We start from the raw sequence: 23,801 nt of genomic DNA, 5'->3' as shown, positions 1-23,801 counted from the left end.
ACTTGGTTATAATATATTGTTCATTTTATATGTTTATATATGTATGTGTGTAAATGTGTATACATATGTGTGTATATACATACAACTGTGTGTATATCTGCACATACACACATGTATTTTACATGTTCATATATATGTATGCATATATAATACATAGTTATACCTTACATATGTTTGTATATTGGTAGACTTTTTAAAATCCCAAACCATATTTCATCTAAGTTGTTAAACTTATTGACATAAAAGTATTCATAATATTCCCTGATTATCCTTTTTTTTTCCTTTTTTTTTTTAGAGAGCGAGTGAGCATGCGAGAGGGGGACAGAGTCATAAGGAGGCTCCACGCTCATCACAGAGCCTGTTGAGGGGCTTGATTTCATGACTCTGGGATCATGACCTGAGCCAAAATCAAGAGTCAGACACTCAACTGACTGAGCCACCCAGGTGCCCCCTCTCCTTATTATCCTTTTAATATCTGTATAATCTGTAGTGATGTCACCTCTTTTATTCCTGAGAATGGTAACGTTTGTCTTCCCTCTTTTATTCCTCATCAGCCTGGCTAGAGGTTTAACAATTTTATTGATATTCTCAAAAGAAACAGCTTTGCTTTCATTGATTTTCTCTACTGTTTTTCTGTTTCTACTTCATTGACTCCTACTCTGATCTTTATTATTTCTTTCCTTCTTACTTTGGTTTGTTGTTTCTTTTTGTTTGTTTTTAATTTACATCCAAATTAGTTAAAATATAGTGTAATAATGATTTCAGGAATAGAATTTAGTGATTCATCACTTACATACAACACCCAGTGCTCATCTCAACAAGTGTCCTCCTTAATGTGCTTCTGCTTACTTTGTTTTTAATTTTCTCTTCTTATTTTAGTTTCTTACAAAAGAAGTCGACTTTAGACTTTTCTTCTTTTCTAATAGGTGTTTAATGCTTTTTCAAGTAATGGTTTAGTGGCATCCTGCAAATTCTGATAAATTGTGGGGGTTTTTTTCATTTAGCAAAAAATAATTTCCTACTTCCCCCCCCTTTTTGTAAGCTTATTTATTTGAGAGAGAGCAAGCAAACAGAGGAGGAACAGAGAGAGAGGGAAAGAGTATCCCAAGAAGGCTCCATGCTGTCAGCGCAGAGCCCAATGCAGGGCTCAATCTCACAAATCATGAGATTGTGACCTGAACCAAAATCAAGAGTTGGATGCTTAACGGACTGAGCCACCCAGTTGCCCCCATTTCCCTTCTGATTTCTTCTTTCACCCATAGGTAATTTAAAAGTGTGTTGTTTACTTTCCAAATATTTGGGGATTTTCCAGAGATCTTTCTTTTATTGATTTCTAATTTAATTCCACTGTGGTCAGAGAACATACTTTACAGGACTTGAATCCTTTTAATTTACTGAAACTTACTTTGTGGCCCATAATATGATCTATCTTAGCAAATGTTCCGTGTGTACTTGCCCAAAAGGGGAAAAAAAAAAAAAAAGGTGTACTATGTCATTGGCTAGAATGTTCTATAAAATGCAATTCGATCAAATTGGTCAATGGTGTTAAGGAATCTATACCCTTGCTGATTTTCTGTATACTTCTTTCAATTATTGAGGGATACTGAAATCACTGATAACAATTGTGGATTTGTCTATTTGTCCTTTAAGTTATATCAGTTTTTCTTTCATGAACTTTCAAGCTCTGTTATTAGGTGCATAAAAGTTTAGAACTGTTATCTCTTCTTTTTTACTTGATGCTTTTATTATTATGTAATGACTTTTTTTATCCCTAATATTTTTGCTCTGAAATTTACTTTATCTGATTTTTTAAAAATTTTTAAATGTTTTTATTTATTTTTGAGACAGAGAGAGACAGAGTATGCAGGGGAGGGGCAGAGAGAGAGGGAGACACAGAATCCAAAGCAGGCTCCAGGCTCTGAGCTGTCAGCACAGAGCCCTACGCGGGGCTCGGACCCGTGGACCGTGAGATCATGACCTGAGCCGAAATCGGATGCTTAACTGACTGAGCCACCCAGGCGCCCCCAACTTTATCTGATATTAATATATCACTATAGTTTTCCTTTGATTAATATTAGCATGGCATATCTGCTTCCATCCTTTTAAACTGTATGTGTCTTGGGGCACCTCTGTGGCTCAGTCGGTTGAGCATTTGACTCTTGATTTCAGCTTGGGTCGTGATCCCAAAGTCGTGGGATGAAACCTCCTGTTGGGCTCCACACTGAGCATGGAGCCTGCTTAAGATTCATTTTTCTCTCTCTCTCTCCCTCCCTCCCTCTCTCTGTCTCTCTCGGCGTCTGGGTGGCTCAGTCAATTAAGCATCTGACTTCGGCTCAGGTCCTGATCTCCTAGTTCGTGAGTTCGAGCCCTGTGTCTGGCTCTGTGCTGACAGCTCAGAGCCTGGAGGCTGCTTCCAATTCTGTCTTCCCGTCTCTCTCTCTCTGCCCCTCCCCTGCCCCTCCCCTGTTCGTACTCTGTCTCTCTCAGGAAATGAATAAACATGAAAAAAAATTTTTAAAAAGATTCTCTCTGCTTTCTCTTCCACTCGTGTGCTGTCTTTCTGTCTCCTCTCTCTCTCTCTCTCTCTCTCTCTCAAAATAAAAAAAAATTAAAATAAACTATATGTAAGAGGGGAAAGTGGGTGATGGGCATTGAGGAGGGCACCTGTTGGGAAGAGCACTGGGTGTTGTATGGAAACCAATCTGACAATAAACTATACTTAATATAAAAAATAAACTATATGTGTCTTTATGTTTATTAAGGTGTGTTTCTTGTATGCTGTATATAGGTGGGCTTTGCAGTTTTATCCAATCTGATCACCTCTGCCTTTAATTGGGGTGTTTAAACAATTTGCCTTTAATGTGATTATTGATATGTCTAGATTTAAGCCTATCCGTCTTGCCATTTGCTTGTTTGTCTCATATGTTCTTTGTTTCCCCTTTTCATTTTTTTTTTTTTGCTTTCTTTTGGATTAAATTACCTTCTTCAATTGATTTTTGAAATAATGTTAATAATCTGTTAACTTGTCACTCTCACTAGATCTTAAATTATCTGAAGGTGAGGGCAGTATTTTATCTGATTTTGTATTCTAATTAACTAGTTCGTCACTGAGCTTATACTTGACAATTCAATGTATGTTTAATAAATGAATTCATTCATTCAAAACATGTTTATTTCGAATTATAGAGGATATAAGGGCTTCCCAATCCACACCACAGCCCTCCTTCTAACCCCAATTCTATTCAGTTATCTACCACTTTACCCAGAATGACTCAAGGAAAGATGACCCCATTTGCAGCAACAGAGATGGGCCTTTTTGCACTGAATGGTAAATGCATTGCTGGGTAACTGGTTCAGAAAGAGACGATGAGAATAGAAACAAAGTTTACTAAAAACATCTGTGGAAGTATTTTCTTACTCTTAAGAAAGAAGATGAAACTTCTTTTCCTCTCTCCCACTGGACAGGAATGAGGAAGAAAGCAGCCCTGACTGCTACTTACTTAGCATCCATCCTTAAGAACTAGTTTAAGACGATGCTGACACTAACGGCAACAGTGGACAATTAGAAAGAACCTGGGCTCTTGACACAGGTAAGCCATGAGATCAAAAATCCCTGAGCTCTGGGGCGCCCGGGTGGCTCAGTCGGTCGAGCGGCCGACTTCGGCTCAGGCCATGATCTCGCGGTTCCTGAGTTCGAGCCCCGCGTCGGGCTCTGTGCGGACAGCTCGGAGCCTGGAGCCTGTTTCGGATTCTGTGTCTCCCTCTCTCTGCCCCTTCTCCGCTCATGCTCTGTCTCTCAAAGATGAATAAACGTTAAAAATAAATAAATAAATAACAATTTTTAAAAATCCCTGAGCCCTACCTCTAGACTTCTTTTTATGTGAGCCAGTAAATGTTCTTACTTCTTAGATTTCCTGTTAACGGGCCACCAAACACACACTAAGTTACACAAACAGCAATCTGTGCCATGCACTGTTCTAGTCACAGGAGATTTACATCTATGAACAGGTAGAGCCTCTGCTCTCAAGAAGCTTACATTCTACAGGAAGACAGACTAGACAAGCAAATAATTGTACCAAATTGTTTCAGACAGTGGTGAGTGCTATGAGAAAAATAAAAGACACGTGACTTCCACGTCAGAAGTCTTCCACACAGACTTCCAGGGCATTTGACCTGACACCTAATGAGGTGAAAGAGCCAGCGATGAGGAGATATGGGGCCAGAGAATTATAGGCACAGGAATAGTCGCACAAGGTTCACAAGGGAGAAGCAGCTGAGTGTATTTGAGAAATACAAAGTCCAGCGTGGCTTGAGCATAGAAAATGACCGAGAGTAGTAATGAGATGAGATTAACAGATACAGGGGACCAGATAATGTAAGAATGTGAGCCATGTCAACAAATCTAGATGTTATTCAAAGTACAATGGAAAATTAGAGGGTTTTAAGTCATGATCTGATTCGTGTTTTAAAGGAGCACTCTGAAGAATGAATAAACCTTCATATGCCATAGACATGAACACCAAGAAAGTCTAATTCAGTCTTTGTTTACAGTAAGTGTATTTTGCCCCAAACATCAAATACTTATGAAGCACCTAACATGTGAAGAACACCAAAGTTTATAATGTGACATGTTCTGTCATGTATGAATTCCACATTATCTTAAAGTTAGACTTTATTAAAAAAAAAAAAAAAGAATAAAATGAGCACAGGAGAGGTGGGCTGTTAAATTTTTGTCTATATAATGTCTGAAACTCATAGACGTAACTTTTTCTAATTTTAAGTGTAACATGACTGAGAGGCATCTGGTAAACTTAGAACTATAGTTCAGCCATTTAGTGTCTGCCCAGGCAAGTGTTTCAGTCCTGTTCTAACACAAGTATTTGGATTTTTCCAAGAGCTGATGTCAGGGCTTTTCAGAGAGACAGAACAGCATTTACAGGCCAGAGAAGGAAAAAGGGTTTCCCCAGCAGCTATGCTCAATGTGGCCTTTGTACTGTTCCACTGCTAACGGCAGGAAGACCCTGCTAGATAAAGCTATTTAGTTCCTGAAAAAAAATTCTACCCGGGGAGGGTGAAGGAGGATGAATGGCCAGACTCCCCATTAAGGGAACCCAGCTCGGTTTTCTATCAGTGCTCAAACCCAAATTTAAATGAGCTCATCATCAGAACAAATGTTTCTGAATTCTTATGAGGAAAAAAACATTCTACTGAACTTGTATTTAAAGAGGAGATGAACTGGCTGGAAATTGTAAGTCAGAGAGGTGAAGAATAACACAGTAAGCTGTTGCGTATTTCCTGGGGTTGGAGTCCCTGAAAAATACTCATTTGGAAAGAAGGATTAGTTGAGGAACACTCCATACCTTCAAGTCCACACCTGGGAGTTAAAAATAATGCTAGACAAATTGCTCCAACTATGTGTCCTCCATTATTCAGAAGAATAACGATTAACAATTACAAGTATGATAATAATAGCTAAAACTTACCTGACTAGTTTCACTGGAGTTAACATATTTATATTACATATCATATATATGTATATTATATCTTATATATATTAATTCTAAAAATAATTCTAAGAGATAAATACTATTTTTAGCCTCCTTTTTTAACAAAAAAAATGTGAGGTTCAAAGAGGTTAAAGTAACTTATACCAGTTACATAATCAGTAGATGGAGCACCCTTGATTCAAACCCTCATGGTCTAGAGTCCCTGCTCTCAGCCTCTAGACCACTGCCTTCCCACAAAACACTATCTTCCCTTTGTATAGTTTTTTATAGTTGACCAAAAGTGTTCACGTTTTCTCATTTCAGTGAGAATCAGAAAATTAGATGTGATATAACTACAAAATATTTAGCTAGAAAGGTGTTCACACTCTTTATATAGTTTCAGGCAAAGATAAGCCAATATAAACTGGTTACAAGAGAACTCCCAATCCTACGGAATCTGCATGTCCAAATCCCAAAGCTCAGTGGAGAATTCAGTTAACATCTACTTGCCATGTAGGCAACTTGCCAGCTACGCATCATAAAGGAAACCTGTTTCCACCTGAATGTGTTTCTTCATGGCGACCGTCTCACAAACCACCGGTTCCTTCAATAAATATGCATGAAATTCCAAGTAAAGATGAAAGATAATAAAAACAATTTTACTCCACCAGCCTTCCTCCACACTAAAAGCAAAGAGAGAAGGGGAAAAAAATCCATCTTCTATGAAAGAAGGACACGATTATAACCTTAAACCACTAACTACAAAACATACTTGCCAAATCTATTAAATTCTGGATCTCTACCAAAACAGTCTTGGTACACCTGAACGGGAAACTGCTTTCCCTAAACATAAAGATCACAGATCTGAAATGAAGATCTAACTGTCCTTCTTTTAGGAAGTCAATATCCAGTTTGGGGATAAAACAAAGGAGAAGGGGACTCCATAGAGACTCAGAACAACAGGAGGAAGTAAAATTAAAAAACAAAAACATGCTGACACATTCCTAGGTTTATGATACTGCTGGAGGTAAAGTGGAGATAATGAGGGAAAGACAGAGCACCTGCCATCAGAACACAACATAGAAAATCCTGTAACCAAGAACTTTGCTGTGAGCCACATAGGTCTTTTGAACACAGACAGAAAAGAACAGTAAGTAACAGAAAAAAGGAATAGTTAACAATAACAGCTAACATTTATTGTGCATATAGCATGTACCAGTAACTGTTGTAACTGTATTACATATATTAACTAATCCTCAGTAAATACTATTATTATCCCTGTTTGACAGATGAAGAAACTAAGGCACAGAAAGATTAAGGAATTTGCCAAAAGTCAAATAGTAAGCAGAGAAGCTGAGACATGAACCCAGACCTTACAATTCTTGTTCTTAATCACTATGAAATCTTTTTACAGGTAAAAAGAATATTCAAAAATATACTAGAAAAAAATCCCCCCCAATACAAAATAATTGAAATCTGAACAATACACCATACTCTAAAAACAGACACAAAATAATCAACACTAACACACACACTGCTAAAGTTATGAAAATATAAGATTTTTAAATAAAGAGTTATATGACAACAGCATTTTTCACAGAACTAGAACAAAGAATCCTAAAATTTGTGTGGAACCACAGAAGACCCCAAACAGCCAAAGCAATCCTGAAAAAGGAAAGCAAAGCTGGAGGCATAATTCCAGACTTCAAGTTATATTACAAAGCTGCAGTCATCAAAACAGTATGGTACTGGCACAAAAACAGACACATAGATCAATGGAACAGAACAGAAAACCCAGAAATAAACACACAACTAAATGGTCAATTAATCTTTGACAAAGCAGAAGAGAACACCCAATGGGAAAAGGACACTTCAATACATGGTGTGGGGGAAACTGGACAGCAGTATGCAAAAGAAAAACTGGACCACTTTCGTATACATACACAAAAATAAATTCAAGATGAAGTTAAGACCTAAATATGAGACCTGAAATCATAAAAATCCTAGAAGAGAACACAGGCAGTAATTTCTCTGACATTGCCCATAGTAAAATGTTCTAGATAGGTCTCCTGAGGCAAGGGAAACAAAAGCAAAAATAAACTATTGGGACAGTATGACAATAAAAAAGCTTCTGCACAGCAAAGGAAACAACGAACAAAACTAAAAGACAACCTATGGAACAGGAGGAGATGTTTGCAATGACTTATCTGAAAAAGGGTTAGCATCCAAAATATATAAAGAACTTATAAAACCCAAAAAACAAACAGCCCAATTACAAAGTGGGCAGAAGACATGAACAGACATTTCTCCAAAGAAGACATCCAGATGGCCAACAGATACATGAAAAGATGCTCCATATCACTCATCATCAGGGAAATGCAAATCAAAACTACAATGAGGTATCACCTCACACCTGTCAGGATGGCTAAAATCAACAACACGAGAAACAACAGGTGTTGGCAAGGATGTGGAGAAAAGGGAACTCTCTTGCATCATTGGTGGGTTGCAAACTTGTGCCACCACTATGGAAAACAGTATGGAGGGCCCTCAAAAAGTGAAAAACAGAACTACCCTATGATCCAGCAATTGCACTACTATTTACCCAAAGAATACGAGAACACTAATTCAAAGGAGTACATGCATTATCTACAACAGCCAAGATACGGAAGTAGCCCAAGTGTCCATCAACTGATGAACGGATAAAGAAGACGCGGTATATATATATATATATATATATATATATATATATATATATATATATATACACACACACACAGCGGAATATTATTCAGTCATAAAAAGAATGAAGTCTTGCCATTTGCAGTGACATGGATGGAGCTAAAGAGTATCAGCTGTCAGTATCAGTACCAAAATAAGTCAGTCAGAGAAAGACAAATACCACATGATTTTACTCATATGTGGAATTTAAGAAAACAAACAAGCAAAGGGGAAAGAGAGAGACAGAGAACCCAAGAAAGACTCTTAATTACAGTGGTACAAACTGATGGTTACCAGAGGGAAGAGGGTGGGGGGATGGGTGAAATAGGTGATGGGGATTAAGGAGTGCACTTGTCATGATGGGCACAGGGTGATGTACAGAACTGTATTATTATACAATTACTATATTGTACACCCGGAACTAATATAACACTGCATATTAACTAACTGGAATTAAAAAAAAAATTTTTTTTAACGTTTATTTATTTTCGAGACAGAGAGAGACAGAGCATGAACGGGGGAGGGTCAGAGAGAGAGGGAGACACAGAATCCGAAACAGGCTCCAGGCTCTGAGCTGTCAGCCCAGAGCCCGACGCGGGGCTCGAACCCACGGACCGCGAGATCATGACCTGAGCTGAAGTCGGACGCTCAGCCGACTGAGACACCCAGGCGCCCCTGGAATTTTTTTAAAAATTAATTTTTTAGGGGCGCCTGGGTGGCGCAGTCGGTTGAGCGTCCGACTTCAGCCAGGTCACGATCTCGCGGTCCGTGAGTTCGAGCCCCGCATCAGGCTCTGGGCTGATGGCTCGGAGCCTGGAGCCTGTTTCCCATTCTGTGTCTCCCTCTCTCTCTGCCCCTCCCCCGTTCATGCTCTGTCTCTCTCTGTCCCAAAAATAAAAAACGTTGAAAAAAAAAAAATTAATTTTTTAAAGTTATAGGAGTACCTAGACAAAAAAATCTAAGTCTTATGCAAGTAGGAAAGATTAAGTTAGCTTAAGATTTCTCCACAGTAAGATTCCATATGCCATAATATAGGACTCCAGTGTAAGAGATAATGACACAATGTCTAAAATTTCTTTAAAAAGTTTCTATGTATACTGGAAATTAAAATATGAGGAATCTTTAGAGAAATTAAGGATATAAAGCACCTATGAGCCCTTCTTGGAGAGGGGGAAAAAAAACCTACTTGAGACAAAATCCATCCAATAAAAATATCTTCAAAATAAAGAACTCAGGAGCCATAGTAAAAGGATTGAGGGTGAGCACTGGACCAATTAACATACAGAAACTAATAAATACCTGTAACAAAAGCCATTCCTACTGCCATTCAATAAAACATTAGTATCTCCTCAATGGAGAATTTGTCTTAATTTTGTATCCTCACTATATCTTACACTTACACTTCTGCACACAGTATCAATAAATAAATGCTTTCTAAAATGATCATCTGATACATTAACCACCCACTCATGCCCCCTCCCTCTCTTGCAGGAATATAAGCTCCATAATGGCAGGATCTCTGGTTCACTGCTACGTTCCTGGGCAGTGCTAGATACAGAGCTCAACAAATATTTGTCTGATGAAATAATGAGTATTAGACTCAGGAAATGGACTTCTTCTATCTTCTGGGCTTTAAACAACTGCTATTTGGGCATATTCATTTAGATATACCACTGACATCCCAAATTCAATAAATTCAAAACTAAATCCTTACTCAGCCTCTCAAAACTTCTTCTCCATCTAAAATAAATAGATCTCTGTCCACCTCCCTGATCTAGTTAGAAATCTAGAAGTCATCAATGACACATTCCTGTCCCTGCTCACACCCAATACATTCAACTCTCCATCCATCCAACATTACTTATTGAGCATTTACTGTATACCAAGCATTGTTGTAAAGGTTGAAGACACAAACTAAAAAAGCCTCCATTTTCATGGGTTAACATCCATCATTGCATTCTACTGATTGTACCTTCAACACATATCTCAGATTTGTTTATTTCTGACCTTTGCCACTGGTAGCTCAGAGCTAGCCACCTTGTCACAAGTTTATACTATTGTAATAATTTAGGGGCACCTGGGTGGCTCGGTCAGTTAAGTGTCCAACTCTTGATTTTGACTCAGGTCATGATCTCACAGTTCGTGGGTTCGAGTCCTGCATCGGGCTCTGTGCTGCCGTGCGGAGCCTGCTTGGGATTCCCTCTCTCTGCACCTCCCCTGCCCTCTCTCAAAATAGATGAATGAACATTTAAAAACAAAAAGTCACTTGAAAGGTCTTGCCACTTCTACTCTTGCACCATCCTCCAATTCATTTTCCTATTCAGGAGCCATAAAATTTCAAAACACCAATCTTAGTGAGTTCCTCCCCCACTTAAATTCTTTCAATAACTTCCCAGTGCACTTAAGAAAAAAAATTCAAACAGCAAACATGACATGCAAGACCCAAATATAAAATACAGCTCTTCTTACTTTTTTTTAATGTTTATTCATTTCTGAGGGCCAGAGAGAGACAGAGGGTGAGTGGGGAAGGGGCAGAGAGGGAGACACAGAATCGGAAGCGGGCTCCAAGCTCTGAGCTGTCTGTCAGCACAGAGCCCGATGCAGGGCTCGAACTCACGAACCACGAGATCATGACCTGAGCTGAAGTTGGATGCTTAAGCGACTGAGCCACTCAGGTGCCCCAAGCTCTTGTCACCTTTCTAATTTCAGCTCCTCCCACTCTCCTGGCTCACTATGCCCCAGCCAGTGGCCTTCCCTTAGTGCTTCGCATGCTTCCCCCAGAAAGGGCTATCTTGCATGCTGCTCTATCTGGGAAACTCTCCCCACCAACCTAATTCCTGAATAAACTTTAGGTCTTTGCTTCAAGGTTGTTACCTCAGAAAGGCCTTTCCTAACTTCTGTTACCTAATTTAAATTGGGTTCCTCCTGCTATTGCCTCCCACAATTACCCTGTTCTCTCTTTTTTTGTTTGTTTTTACATTCTATAATTATATTGTGTTTAATGTTGGTCTATATCATCAGCTCTAATTTAGACATGGTAAATTCAGCACCTGGCACAGTTCCTCAAGGTGTTCAATAAATATTTCTTGAATGAATTAATACTTCAACCGAGGAAAAGAGACAAATGGAGAAATTCTAAGCAAAGGAAGAAGCATATACTGATGTGTCTGGAGAAAATGCAAGTAGCTCAGTATGGCTAGAGCATGAGGGTTGGGTTGGGAGAGAGTAATAATGTCTGCGGAGGAATATATATATATACATATATATATGTATACATATACATATATATACATATACACATATATATACATATACATATACACACATATATATATATATATATGTGTGTATATGTATATATATGGAGGACTAGAAAGATCCTTAACCCAGACTTCAGCTTCTACAGGTATGGAACATTTTGGGGTGAGAGAATCTCTAGAGAGAATCTCAAAAGAGGTCCATTAAAACACGGGTCTTCTCCAAAGAACCACTGCTAGAGACCATGCAGGAACACTGACAGGTTTTAAGCCAGGCAGTAATATGACCCAATATGTATGTTAGAAATATCCCCTTGGAAACAGAATGAAGAATGGGCAGGGAAAAGTATGAAACTGGAGGCTGCGAAACCAATTAGAAAATAGTAACAGCACAGATATTTTAAGTGATGAGGATCTAAACAATACCAAAGGCAATACAGAAAAGGGAATAAATAGTAAACATAATATTACAGTAATAAACATTGAACCTCCAAGCAGATCTAGAAAGGAGAAGGAAAGAAACTCCCAGGATTTTGGCTTAGATGACAAAACATTTAATTGTGCCACTCACCATGGAAAGAAATGCAGAGCAAGCTTGGGTAAAAAGCAGTCTGATGTTTGCCAAGGTACCTGCTGGAAGCCATGGTAGACATGTCCACCAAGGCCTTGAGTTCAGAGAGACTGGTCTGGATGACAACAGAGTTCATGAGAGTAGGGGTAATTCCCCCAGAGATCTACTTAACATCATCTAAAATGTTAAGGGTTACACTAAATCTGAAAGATACTTCTACAGTAACAGTAACGTGGTTTTACTCTTTATTCATAAAAATGAGTATTTCAATTTTTTTATAAAAAAAGTCTATAAATGAATGAAAAAAAGTTTATTACAGCTGATCCTCGAACAACACGAGTTTGAACTGTGCAGGTCTACTTACATGTGGATTTTTTTTTTATAAATATAGTACAGCACTGTAAATGTCTTTTCCTTACAATGCTCTTAGCAATATTTTATTTTCTCTCGCTTACTTTATTGTAAGAACACAGCATATAATACACAGGACATACAAAATATGTGCTGACTGTTAACCGTAAGGCTTCGGTCAACAAGAGGCCATTATTAGTTTAGTTTGGGGGGAGTAAATATTAAACATGGATTTTTGGCAGCTCAGGGGTGTCAGCGCCCCTAAAAACCTTCATGTTGTTCAAAGGTCAATTGCATATTTTTAAAAATTTTTTTTAATGTTTATTTATTTTTGACAGAGAGAGAGAGAGACAGAGCATGAGCGGGGGAGGGGCAGAGAGAGAGAGGGAGACAGAATCCAAAGCAGGCTCCAGGCTCCAAGCTGTCGGCACAGAGCCTGACTCGGGGCTCGAACTCACAGACCGTGAGAGCATGACCTGAGCCGAAGTCGGACGCTCAACCGGCTGAGCCACCCAGGTGCCCCAAAGGTCAACTGTATATTAAAGTTCTTCTTATATATCTATAGTTTCTACTTCCTCCTCATATTCTTATGATATATTTGAATTCAAATTTATGTCACAACTATTAAATACAGGGAAAATACTAAAAACTTGTTTAGCTGTAACTTCTTGCAATGCCAGAATTTTGGCAGTGGTAGAATTTTCTGTTAAAAAGAGTAATTATTATACTGAAAAATACTCTGAAAGTCTTTGTTCTTTATTTTTATTTTTTTAATGTTTACTATTTATTTTTGCAAGAGACACACAGAGCATGAGCAGGGGAGGTGCAGAGAGAGAGGGAGACACAGAATCTGAAGCAGGCTCCGGGCTCCAACCAGTCAGCACAGAGCCCAACATGGGGCTCGAACCCACCGATTGCCAGATCATGACGTGAGCCAAAGTCAGACGCTTAATCAACTGAGCCCCCCAGGCTCAGTCGAAGGTCTCTATTCTTTAAAAACATAAGTATGCTCTTTTCTATTTAAATTTTTTTACTTAATTTGAACAACAGTATTATCGATTATATTTCTAGTTCTTATAGCAACAAACACTCACAAAAAGAGCCTAATCTGATAAATGACATCCACAAAAATCTACAGCTAACATTGTAGTTAATGGTGAAGAACAGAAGGCTCTTCCTCTAGGGTCAGAGACAGGATAGGGACATCCCCTCTCATCACTTTTACTCTACACTGTACTATTCTTACAGCTAGTGCAGTAAGGCAAGAAAAATAAATACAAGGCATCCGGATTGGAAAGGAAAAAGTAAAACTGTATTTACATAGAGTACATGATGATCTATATGAAATCAGCAAAAAAGCTACTAGAACTGATTAATAAGTTTAGCAAGGTGGCAGGATTCAAAATCAATAATCAATTGTATTTCTATATATTGTACTAACAACGGACAATTAGAAACTGAAATCGAGGGGTGCCTGGATGGCCCAGTCGGTTAAACGTCCAACTTCAGCTCGGGTCATGATCTCACGGTTTGTGAGTTCGAGCCCTGCCGTCGGGCTCTGGGCTGACAACTCAGAGCCTGGAGGCTGCTTCAGATTCTGTGTCTCCCTGTATCTGTGCCCCTCCCCCACTCTGTCTGTCTCTCTCTCTCTCTCTCAAAAATAAACATTAAAAAAAAAAAGGAATTGAAAAGACAATATCACTCATGGCAACGTTAAAATGTTAAACACTAAACACTTGGGGTAAATCTGACAGAAGATATATAAGACTTGTAAACTGAAAACTTACATGGCTAAGAAAAATTGACATCTAATTAAATGGAGCTATATGCCATGTTCACGGATTGGAAAGCTCAATACCGTTAAGATGTCATTTATCCACGAACTGATCTACAGATTCAAGGCAAGTCCAATCAAAATCCCAACGGGCTTTTTTCCAGAAATGAATAAACTGACTCTAAAATTCATATGGAAATGCAAAGGGCCTGGAAGAGCCAACAACTTTGAAAAAGATCATAGCTGGAGGATCAACTCTACTTGATTTCAAGACTTACTACAAACCAACAGTAGTCAAGACAGTGTGGTATCGGGGTCAAGAGAAACAAAGAGATCAACAGAACAGAACAGAATACAGAACCCCATGTATATGGACAACTGATTTTTGACAAAGGTGCAAAAGTAATCCAGTCTTTTTAACAAATGGTGTTGGACTATTTGGATGTCCATATGCAAAAAAATACACTTCAATTTATACCTCATAACATATTAAAAAATTACCTCAAAATGTATCCCAGACTTAAAAGTAAAGCTAAAACTATAAAACTTGTAAAAGCAAATATAGGAGAAAATATTGATTAGGAAAATATTTCTTAGACATACCAAAAGCACAAGCCATAAAAGGCAAAACTGACAGACTGGAATTCAAAGTTAAAAACTTCTGATCTTTGAAATATGAACAACATATCAATAAAGTTGTTTTTTAAATAAGGAGAGAATACTAAAAGAATTTAAAGACAAGTCAAAGACTGGAACAAAGTATTTCCAAATCAAGTATCTAAGAAAAAGACAGCATAATTAAAAATAAGACTTCCATTTGCAACTTGGATGGAACTAGAGTGTATTATGCTAAGTGAAATAAGGCAGAGAAAGACAAATACGTAAGATTTCATGCACATGTGGAATTTAAGAAACAAAACAGATGAACAGAGTGGAAGGAAAGGAAAAATTAGATAAAAACGGAGAGGGAGGCAAACCGTAAGAGACTCTTAAATACAGAGAACAAACTGAGGGTTGCTGGAGGAGAGATGGGTAGGGGGATGGGCCAAATGGGTGATAGGCATTAAGGAGGACACTTGTTGGGATGAGCACTGGGTGTTACATGTAAGTGATGAATCACCGGGTTCTACTCCTGAAACTAATACCACACTGTATGTTAACTAACTTGAATTTAAATAAATTAATTTTTAAAAATTTAAAAAATAAGACTTGCACAGGCAAGTCATGAAAGAAAAACGTATGAATGATAAACACATAGAAAGGTGCTCAACATCACTGGTTATTACATGAAATGCACATAAAACCTACAACATGATACCATTATACACCCACTAACATGGCTGAAATTAAAAAGACTGACGATACCATGGGTGCCTGGGTGGCAGAGTTGGTTAAGCATGCAACTTCGACTAAGGTCATGATATGGTTCATTGAGTTTCAGCCCCATGGCGAGCTCTGCTCTAACAGTAGGGAGCCTGTCTGGGTTTTTTTCTCCCTCTCTCTGCCCCTGCCCCATTTTCTCATACACTCTCTCCCCCTCCCTCTCAAAACAAACAAACAAACAAACAAACAACGAAAAAGACTAACAATATCAAATATTGGTGAGGCTGTGTAGCAACTGGAACATTGCTGGTAAAAACATAACACAGCTACTTCAAAAAACAATTTGGCAGTTTCTTAAAAAGTTAAATACACTCTGAGAGAGAGAGAGAGAGAGAGAGAGAGAGAGAGAGAGAGAGAGAGAGAACAGAGCGTGAGCAGGGGAGTGACAGAAAGAGGGAGACACAAGAATCTGAAGCAGGCTCCAGGCTCTGAGCTGTCAGCACAGAGCCTGATGTGGGGCTTGAACTTGTGAACCTCAAGATCATGACCTGAGCCAAAGTCAGATGCTTAACTGAGCCAACCACGTGCCCCAGGAAGTTTATTCTTAATAGTCCAAAACGTGAAACAACCAAATGGCCATCAATGGATAAATGGACAAACTATGGTCTATCTATACACTACAGTATTTACTGCTCAGCAATAAAAAAGTACTAACTAGTGATACACACATGGACAAATCTTAAAATAATTATGCAGAATTAAAGAAGTCAAACAAAAAAGAACACATACTGTAAGATTCCAGTGATATAAAACTCAAGAAAATGCAAACTAATCCATAATGATAGTAACAGTGGTAGCTGGGGATGGGTGGAAAGGATTCAAAGGGGAAGAATGGCAAAAGGTACAAGGAACTTTTGCGGTGATGAATATGTTTATTATCTTAATTGTACCGGAGAGTTTTCCTGCTGTACACAAAAATCAAAACCTATCATACTGTATACTTTAAACATATATAGTTTATTATACAATTATACCTCAATAAAGCTGTTCAAATCTCAAAAAACCTAATCTTCAAATGAACCAAAACTGCCAGTAAACATTATGTCATACCTTAAGCTACTTAAGAAATATTTTAAGTAAAAAGACTCAATGGTTTGAATATTTTCTACTCATTGTAAACTAATAGCATTTGAGAGTATATATAACTATATATAACTTAAAGGATAAACCAAAAAGCTATGGAGTTTTGTTTGTTTGCTTATGTGGCAGCATCCAATAATGCTTTAGTACAGTATTTTTAAATATAATATTGGGCAAGCCTATGGTCATCAAGTTCTATACTGTCAATAATTTTATATGGAGAAATTTTAGCAAACTTTACTTGCCTAAACTTGATTGTAGGTTCTCTTCTTTTCAAGATTCTCACACTATTTAGTTCTTCAAAAGATCATTGCAATAACAAAATGAATAATTTTAGCCCCAACAGAATGTGTTGGTATTAAAAAGCACAAAGTTACTTATCTATTTTACCAATGTACTATACAAGTTTATTATTCATTCATTCATTTATTCAATAAATGAATTTATAACTACATACTCTATAGTCAAGCCCTAGCCTAGATCCTTGCAATATATCTGGGGTAAAGGGAAGAGGGAGAAAACAGATAATAATGATCTCAATAAATGTATACTGTAATAAGTTAGAAGACGGTACATATTTTAACAACACACATTAATGAGACTTGTTTCCATAAGCCACACATGAAAATCGCTTATACTAAATAGAATCACATTATGTTAGAGCTCTACTTTAGGGTGACTTAGTTTAATCTCACATTTTACAGATGATGTTAAATTATTTACACAATCGCCCAGTACTTGGCAGAGATTAGGATCCCTATCTCCTGTTCACTCTATTGGCAACACTCTTTGTCATGTACAATAATTGTGATAAAATGTTTTAATCTGCTCAGTGGAAAGAGATTGGGATTTGACAGGCCTAGGCTTCATGGTTTTGTTTATATTACTTAACCTCTCAAAATATAAATTTCCTCCACTACAAAAGAGGGCCAGATGTAATTCTGTGACTGGGTTGTTATGAGAATTAAATGTAACAGTTTATGAAAAATACCTACATATTAGTACATGAGTATATAACCAGTATTCATATCTTGGCACCAAAAATAGCACATCATTTGCATGAGTTTTTTTATATCCTCTACTAGACTATAAACCTCATATATACCTAAAGTACAGAACATAATGTAAATACTCAATAAGTAATTGTTAATTTGTTAATATTCTAAGGGTCAACCAGCTTTCAAAATGTGGCAAACAGTATGATAACTCAAATCACCAAGATGGGGATGATCAAATTAACTGAAAGCTTCAAAGTATACTTAAAAATGGTTTCAGGCAATCTTTTCTAAACAGAGCTGTCTGTAGCGCTAAACAGTTTTTAGTGTCATAAATCATGGTCCTGGGTCTTTCTGTCCACAAGAAAATAACTTCCACTATGAAAAACACATTCAGGAGGAAACAAAAAAGCCTGCAGCATTTTATACTATTTCTTTTCACATTCATGCTTCTGCTCTGGTATGAATACAGATATGAATGCAGAAAAAAAAAAAAAAAAGCAAAATGCAATTCCAATGCCATCACATAGTAATCCGGCAGCGTCTTCATATTTATAACCAACATTTTAGCTGACAAATGCAAAAAACACCACAAATTGAACAAAGGATAAAATAATTCAAGTTCATAAGAGTGTCTGGCACCATGGAGATCACCTTTTCCAAATGACTGTGTGCTGCTGCATTTTAGTTTCAAATTAAAAAATAATCATGAAAATTACTCTATAAAAACATTCCCTTCCCCCCACCATAGGATTAATCCCTGTTCTCTCATACCCCATCTGAGGTCCCTTGGGTATCAAAGGGAAACCACCATCCTGAAGCTTCAGATAATTAAATCACAATTTACAGAATAATAAATCAAAGTCCCTAGCTCAGAATTAAGAGAAGTTATATCATTTCAGTTCTAAAAAAGGTAAAAAAAAGGATGCTGCTTCCCATCCTTTTGAGTGAAAATATCCCTGCAATGCTGGATGTTAAACCTTTGTTCTCAAGCTAAGCAATTAAAACACAGATTTTCAAAACTAGAAATTTTCTTCCTTTAGGTCAAATTAGGTTTTTTAAAACATGAAACAAACCTTAAAAGCTATTTTAAGAATAATGAATAATGTAAAAACATCCTTTTCCTTTTCTATCTTGCTCCTCCGTGATAGGTACATCCCTTTCACTGAAGCTATTTTTCTACCATTTTGCTACATTTCATACACCACCGAGAAAACAAAGACTGCTATAGATTACCTGGATCACCGGACAAATCAGCAGACAAGTAAAACCTCAAAAGGCTCGTTTCCATGGAGTAAAAGAGAATTAAATCCTCACCAAAACACCACTCCCTTAGCAATCTTAGGCTTTTCCTTTATATATACACTCGACATCCTTGGAAAGGCATTTGCCAGATGATTTTACTGCCCACAAGAGGGATGAGAGGAAAAAACCCCACCTCTTCTCCCACCCCCCAATCATCTACTATCATCAACCGAAGCCCACCACTACGCTGCTAATGGAAAGGCAAAGAACAGCATCCATGAACACTACTCTCAACGGTTACACCATAAAAATACTGCAAGAAAACAAAGATTTAACTGACAATTTTTTTAAGGGAGCAGGCCAAGCAACTCCCACAATATTGAAAATACTTGTGAAAGATCTAATTGTAGAGCTACAAAAAATTAATTTTCTTCAGAATTTTCTGAATAATGATTTTTATTTTTTTTAATTTTTTTAACATTTATTTATTTTTGAGAGAGAGAGACAGAGCATGAGTGGGGGAAGGGCAGAGAGAGAGGGAGACATAGAATCCAAAGTAGCCTCCGCTGTCAGCACAGAGCCCGACGCAGGGGCTCGAACCCATGAATCATGAGATTATGACCTTGGCCGAAGTCCGATGCTTAACCGACAGAGACACCCAGGTGCCCCTAAAGTATGATTTTTGGAAAAACAGTGTGTTCTCTATGAAAAATGCAGTTTTTCAAATACCTTAAAATTTTGTTCTTGCTTATTGCTCCTTTCCCTACAGGCAAATCAACCAAATAAATTAAGATTTATAAAAAAGGTCTCTTTGTTGGTAGTGTGATCTCTTCGATGATAATCTGGGACAGGAGGTGGCGATGGAGGAGAAACAGATAAAATATGGGAGGAGGAAAAATAGTTTCTGCCCCAATAAGCCTAATTAAGTTTGTAAGCAAGGCTGAGAGGATTGAAATTTCTTCATGCTACTTTGTCTGTGTTTGATTATTGTAAATCTTCCCTGGTCTCTAACTATGCCCCAGGCATTATGATGTCTGGCACTCGGTTAACTTGCATCCCTGCCACTTACAGTACAATGAGGGAGGGACACACAGTCATTCAATTTAATCCCTGGAAGCCATGTAATTTTGCTAAAACAGTAATTTGCCTCAAATACCGCTCCCTAACAAATGCACTGCCACTCCAAGAGGACTCGTTAGCCTCTATTTTCCTTTTCTGAAGCATCAACCCAATTTGACAATTTGTACACACATAATTTCTGGGGTCAGTACATTAGTAATGAACAAAAAAACATATTCTTTGTTTGATAAAACATATTCCCGAAAACATCTGAATGTATCTAATTTTAAGTTAAAACCCAGTAATCATTGCACTCACTTAAATTATAGGCTAGGGTTCTGTGAATTTATAAGCAAATTCACAGAACCTCAGAATCAGTCAGTGATGTATGAGGAATCAGCTTCCATGGAACCACACCTTGGTAAATTCAGTTTGTAAAAAATAAATAAAGGAAGAACCAAAGGACAGATAGAGGAGTAGATTTTCAGATTTGCTAAACTAGATACTAATGATTTTAATGTTCTCCTTGGACAATATTAAAGAATAAATTTATTGCATTTATGACTTATAAGCACTTAGTACAGCAGCAGTGATGCAATTTACCATATGACCATATGACCCAGAAATCACAATTTGGAGGGATTTTACCCAAATGATGTGAAGGTGTATGTGCACACAAAAATCTGTCTGTGGATGTTTACAGCAGCTTTACTCATCAGTGCTAAATATCAGAAGTAACCAAAATGTCCTTCAATGGGGGAATGGATAAACACACTACAATTCATTCATACACGGAATACTATTCAACAATTTTTAAAAGATGAAATACCATTTCATACAACAATACGGATAAATCTTAAATGCATTTCACTATGTTAAAGAAGTCAGATGCAAAACCCCAAGATTTTGATATCATTACATTCATAGGACACTCTGAAAAATGCAAAAGTAAAAGCAAATTAGACAAAAAAAAACCAAAAAACAAAAAAGACACAAAACCCAAAAAAACAGATTAGCAGTTACTAGGAATTAGGGGAGGGGAGAGTGGTTGGCTACAAAGAAGATGCAGACTGAAACATTTGGGGATGCAGGATCTTTTCCATATGATACTGGGGTCATAGATACAGGACTCTACTCTTTAGTCAGAAAACACAGAACTGCATGTTCTGAAGAGTGAACTTCTATGAATACAGACCAAACAATAGCAAAAATCCATCAGCCAAAATGTTGGAAGACTCCAAGATGAAATGCAGACCGTGATAAATGAATCTAACTGCATTACAAATTATGACATAACTGTACTAAAGGGGTGGAGGGAAAAGGAGCTGACCTAACTAGTTAATTCCTAACTAACTTTGGAAATTGTAAGGCTAATGACAAAAATAAACACTGGACTCTAATCGGAAGGTTTGTTTCTCCATGGGTATACAGGTTAACACTTCTGAAACAGTTTTGCGTGTATACTGAAGTCGAACAAATAAGTAAATGGATAATATATGGCTGGAATCAGGTTTCTCACTGTCAAATAGGGAAATCACATATAAACAAGAAAAGACGACCAGAGTGAACTCTGTACTGAATTAAAATCAGATATACCAGTAAGAACTCAAGTTTAATATATATACAAATAGGTACAAAAACAATTACAGGTAGGTGTGTGTGTGTGTGTGTGTGTGTGTGTGTGTGTATGTATACACACACACACACACACACATATACACACACATAACATACACACACATTACCTATATATACATATATTACCTAGCTAGCTCTGTCCCTTGAGAGGGCTTAAAAGCAATGGCATCCCAATGGTCATGAGCATACCCAACAACTACATTTTGGTCTCTAAATGCCATTCTCCAATAAAAGGAATCACAGCTCCTTGGGAAAATGGCTGCAACTAGGGCAAAGAAAATATAAGATGAGCATCTCAGAGTACCAGAAAATAAGGAAGTACTCAAAAAACAAAAGAGATACATGCAAGTGCCAACCTGAAAGTCTTTCCAGTGGTCAAAGGTGGAACAATATGAGCAACAAAATAAAAACATAGTATTGGATTAGAACTCAAAGTATAAAATAAATATACACTAGTCATATTGATAAAAGTAACTGAATAAATAGGAAGAAAGAAAGAAAGAAAGAAAGAAAGAAAGAAAGAAAGAAAGAAAGAAAGAAAGAAAGAAGACACAAAAATCTTTCTTACAGACGAATACTAAATCATATATGTAGATACTTCCTCCTCCCCTAAGTGCAGATTGGACATAAACGACTTGCTTCTAAAGAACAGAGTATGGAAACAGAAAAAGAGTAACTTCAGAGTGGAGAAACCTGGCAAACACTACCTTACCCAAGAGGTCAAAGTTAATACCACCAATGACGTCATATGGATGCCATACAGACATCATATACTCCTGATACCAAATGAAAGAGCACTTCACCCCTGCGGTATCTTTTCCAAAAATGCATAACCCTAATAATCAAAGACAGCAGCAAACCCAGACCATGGGAAATTCTAAAAAATACCTGGGCCACTCCTCCTCAAGTCTATTAAGGTCATACAAAACAAGGTAAGCTTAAGAGACTTTCACAAGCCAGAAGAGACTTGGGAAACATGAAAACTGCAATGTGGTATCCTGAATAGGATCCTGGAACAGAAAGAGATCATTAATGAAAAGCTGGTGAGATCCGAATAAAGTCTGTAGTTTAGTTAATACCAGTATCAATGTCTTAGTTTTGATAGATAAGCCATAGTAATGTAAGATGTTAACAATGAGGAACACTAGGTGTAAGATATATGGGAGCTCTCTACCCTGTCTTCCATCTTTTCTGTAAATCTAAAATTAGTCCAAAACAAAAGTTATTGAATAACTAGTATATAATGCTAGAAATCAGAACAGTAGGTGCTCTTAGGTAGTGACTTCAACTGTTGGTTAAAAACATTCCCACAAAGAAAACCCCAGGCTCAGATGACTTCATTGAGGAACCATCACAAATATTTAAAGGAAGATGTAATAACATCCTACACACACTCTTTCTGAAAACCCATGACACTTTCCAACTTAGTCTCTGAGGCCAACATTACACTCAATATCAAACCAAGGCAATGATATTACAAGAAAATGAAAACCAATATCCCTCATGAACACAGATGTAAAAATCTTCATCAAAATACTAGCCAACCAAATCTATTAATATATAGAAAGAAAAATACATAGTGACCAAATGGGGTTTATCCCAGGAATGCAAGACTGGCTTGACATTCAAAGTTCAATGTAACTCACCATATCACCAGTCTAAAAAAAGAAAAACCATCTGATCATCTCAATAAAGGCAGAAATAACATTTTACAAACTTCAATACCTGTTAATGATAAAACATCTCACAAACTAAGATAGAAAGTACTTCCCCAAACTGCTAAAGAGCATCTATAAAGAACAAACACATAACATCACACTTAATGGTAGCCAATTAAATGCCTTCCCTCTATGAGAACAAGGCAGGGATGTCTACATGTCTACTCTCACAACTTCTACTTAACATGTTAGCCAGAGAGATAAGATAATAAAGAAAATATGTAATAGGCTTACAGACTGAAAAGAAAAAAATACAACTGTCTGTAACCACAGATGACATGATCATCTATGCAAAAAATCCAAAAGAGAGGCGCCTGGGTGGCTCAGTCGGTTGAGCATCTGGCTTCAGCTCAGGTCATGATCTTGCTGTTTGGAGTTTGAGCCCCACATTGGGCTCTGTGCTGACAGCTCAGAGCCTGGAACCTGTTTCAAATTCTTTCTCTCTCTCTCTCTCTCTCTCTCTCTCTCTCTCTCTCTCTCTCTCTCTCTCTCTCTCCCCCCCGCCCCCAGTCAAAAATAAACATTT

General features: G+C 37.5%; 1 protein-coding gene and 1 non-coding gene across 6 annotated transcripts in view; both read right to left on the bottom strand.

Annotated features, from left to right (window-relative positions):
* ARHGEF12 (Rho guanine nucleotide exchange factor 12) overlaps positions 1-23,801 on the bottom strand; it is a 150,740-nt gene that overhangs the window by 92,513 nt on the left and 34,426 nt on the right. The window contains exon 1 of one of the 5 annotated variants that reach the window (XM_058687069.1): positions 18,852-19,009. The exons of the other annotated variants lie outside the window; for them this stretch is intronic. The gene's annotated coding sequence lies outside the window, so the exon portion shown is untranslated. Of the gene's footprint in view, positions 1-18,851; positions 19,010-23,801 lie in introns of those variants that run through there. 5 annotated transcript variants of the gene reach the window in all.
* On the bottom strand, positions 21,535-21,667 carry LOC131488960 (small nucleolar RNA SNORA23). Its single transcript, XR_009250336.1, has one exon. It is a non-coding gene; the product is annotated as a small nucleolar RNA SNORA23 (small nucleolar RNA).

This window comes from Neofelis nebulosa, chromosome 10, assembly GCF_028018385.1.
Source record: "Neofelis nebulosa isolate mNeoNeb1 chromosome 10, mNeoNeb1.pri, whole genome shotgun sequence".
Taxonomy (NCBI): Eukaryota; Metazoa; Chordata; class Mammalia; order Carnivora; family Felidae; genus Neofelis; species Neofelis nebulosa.
This window is presented reverse-complemented; position numbering and strand designations above follow the sequence as displayed.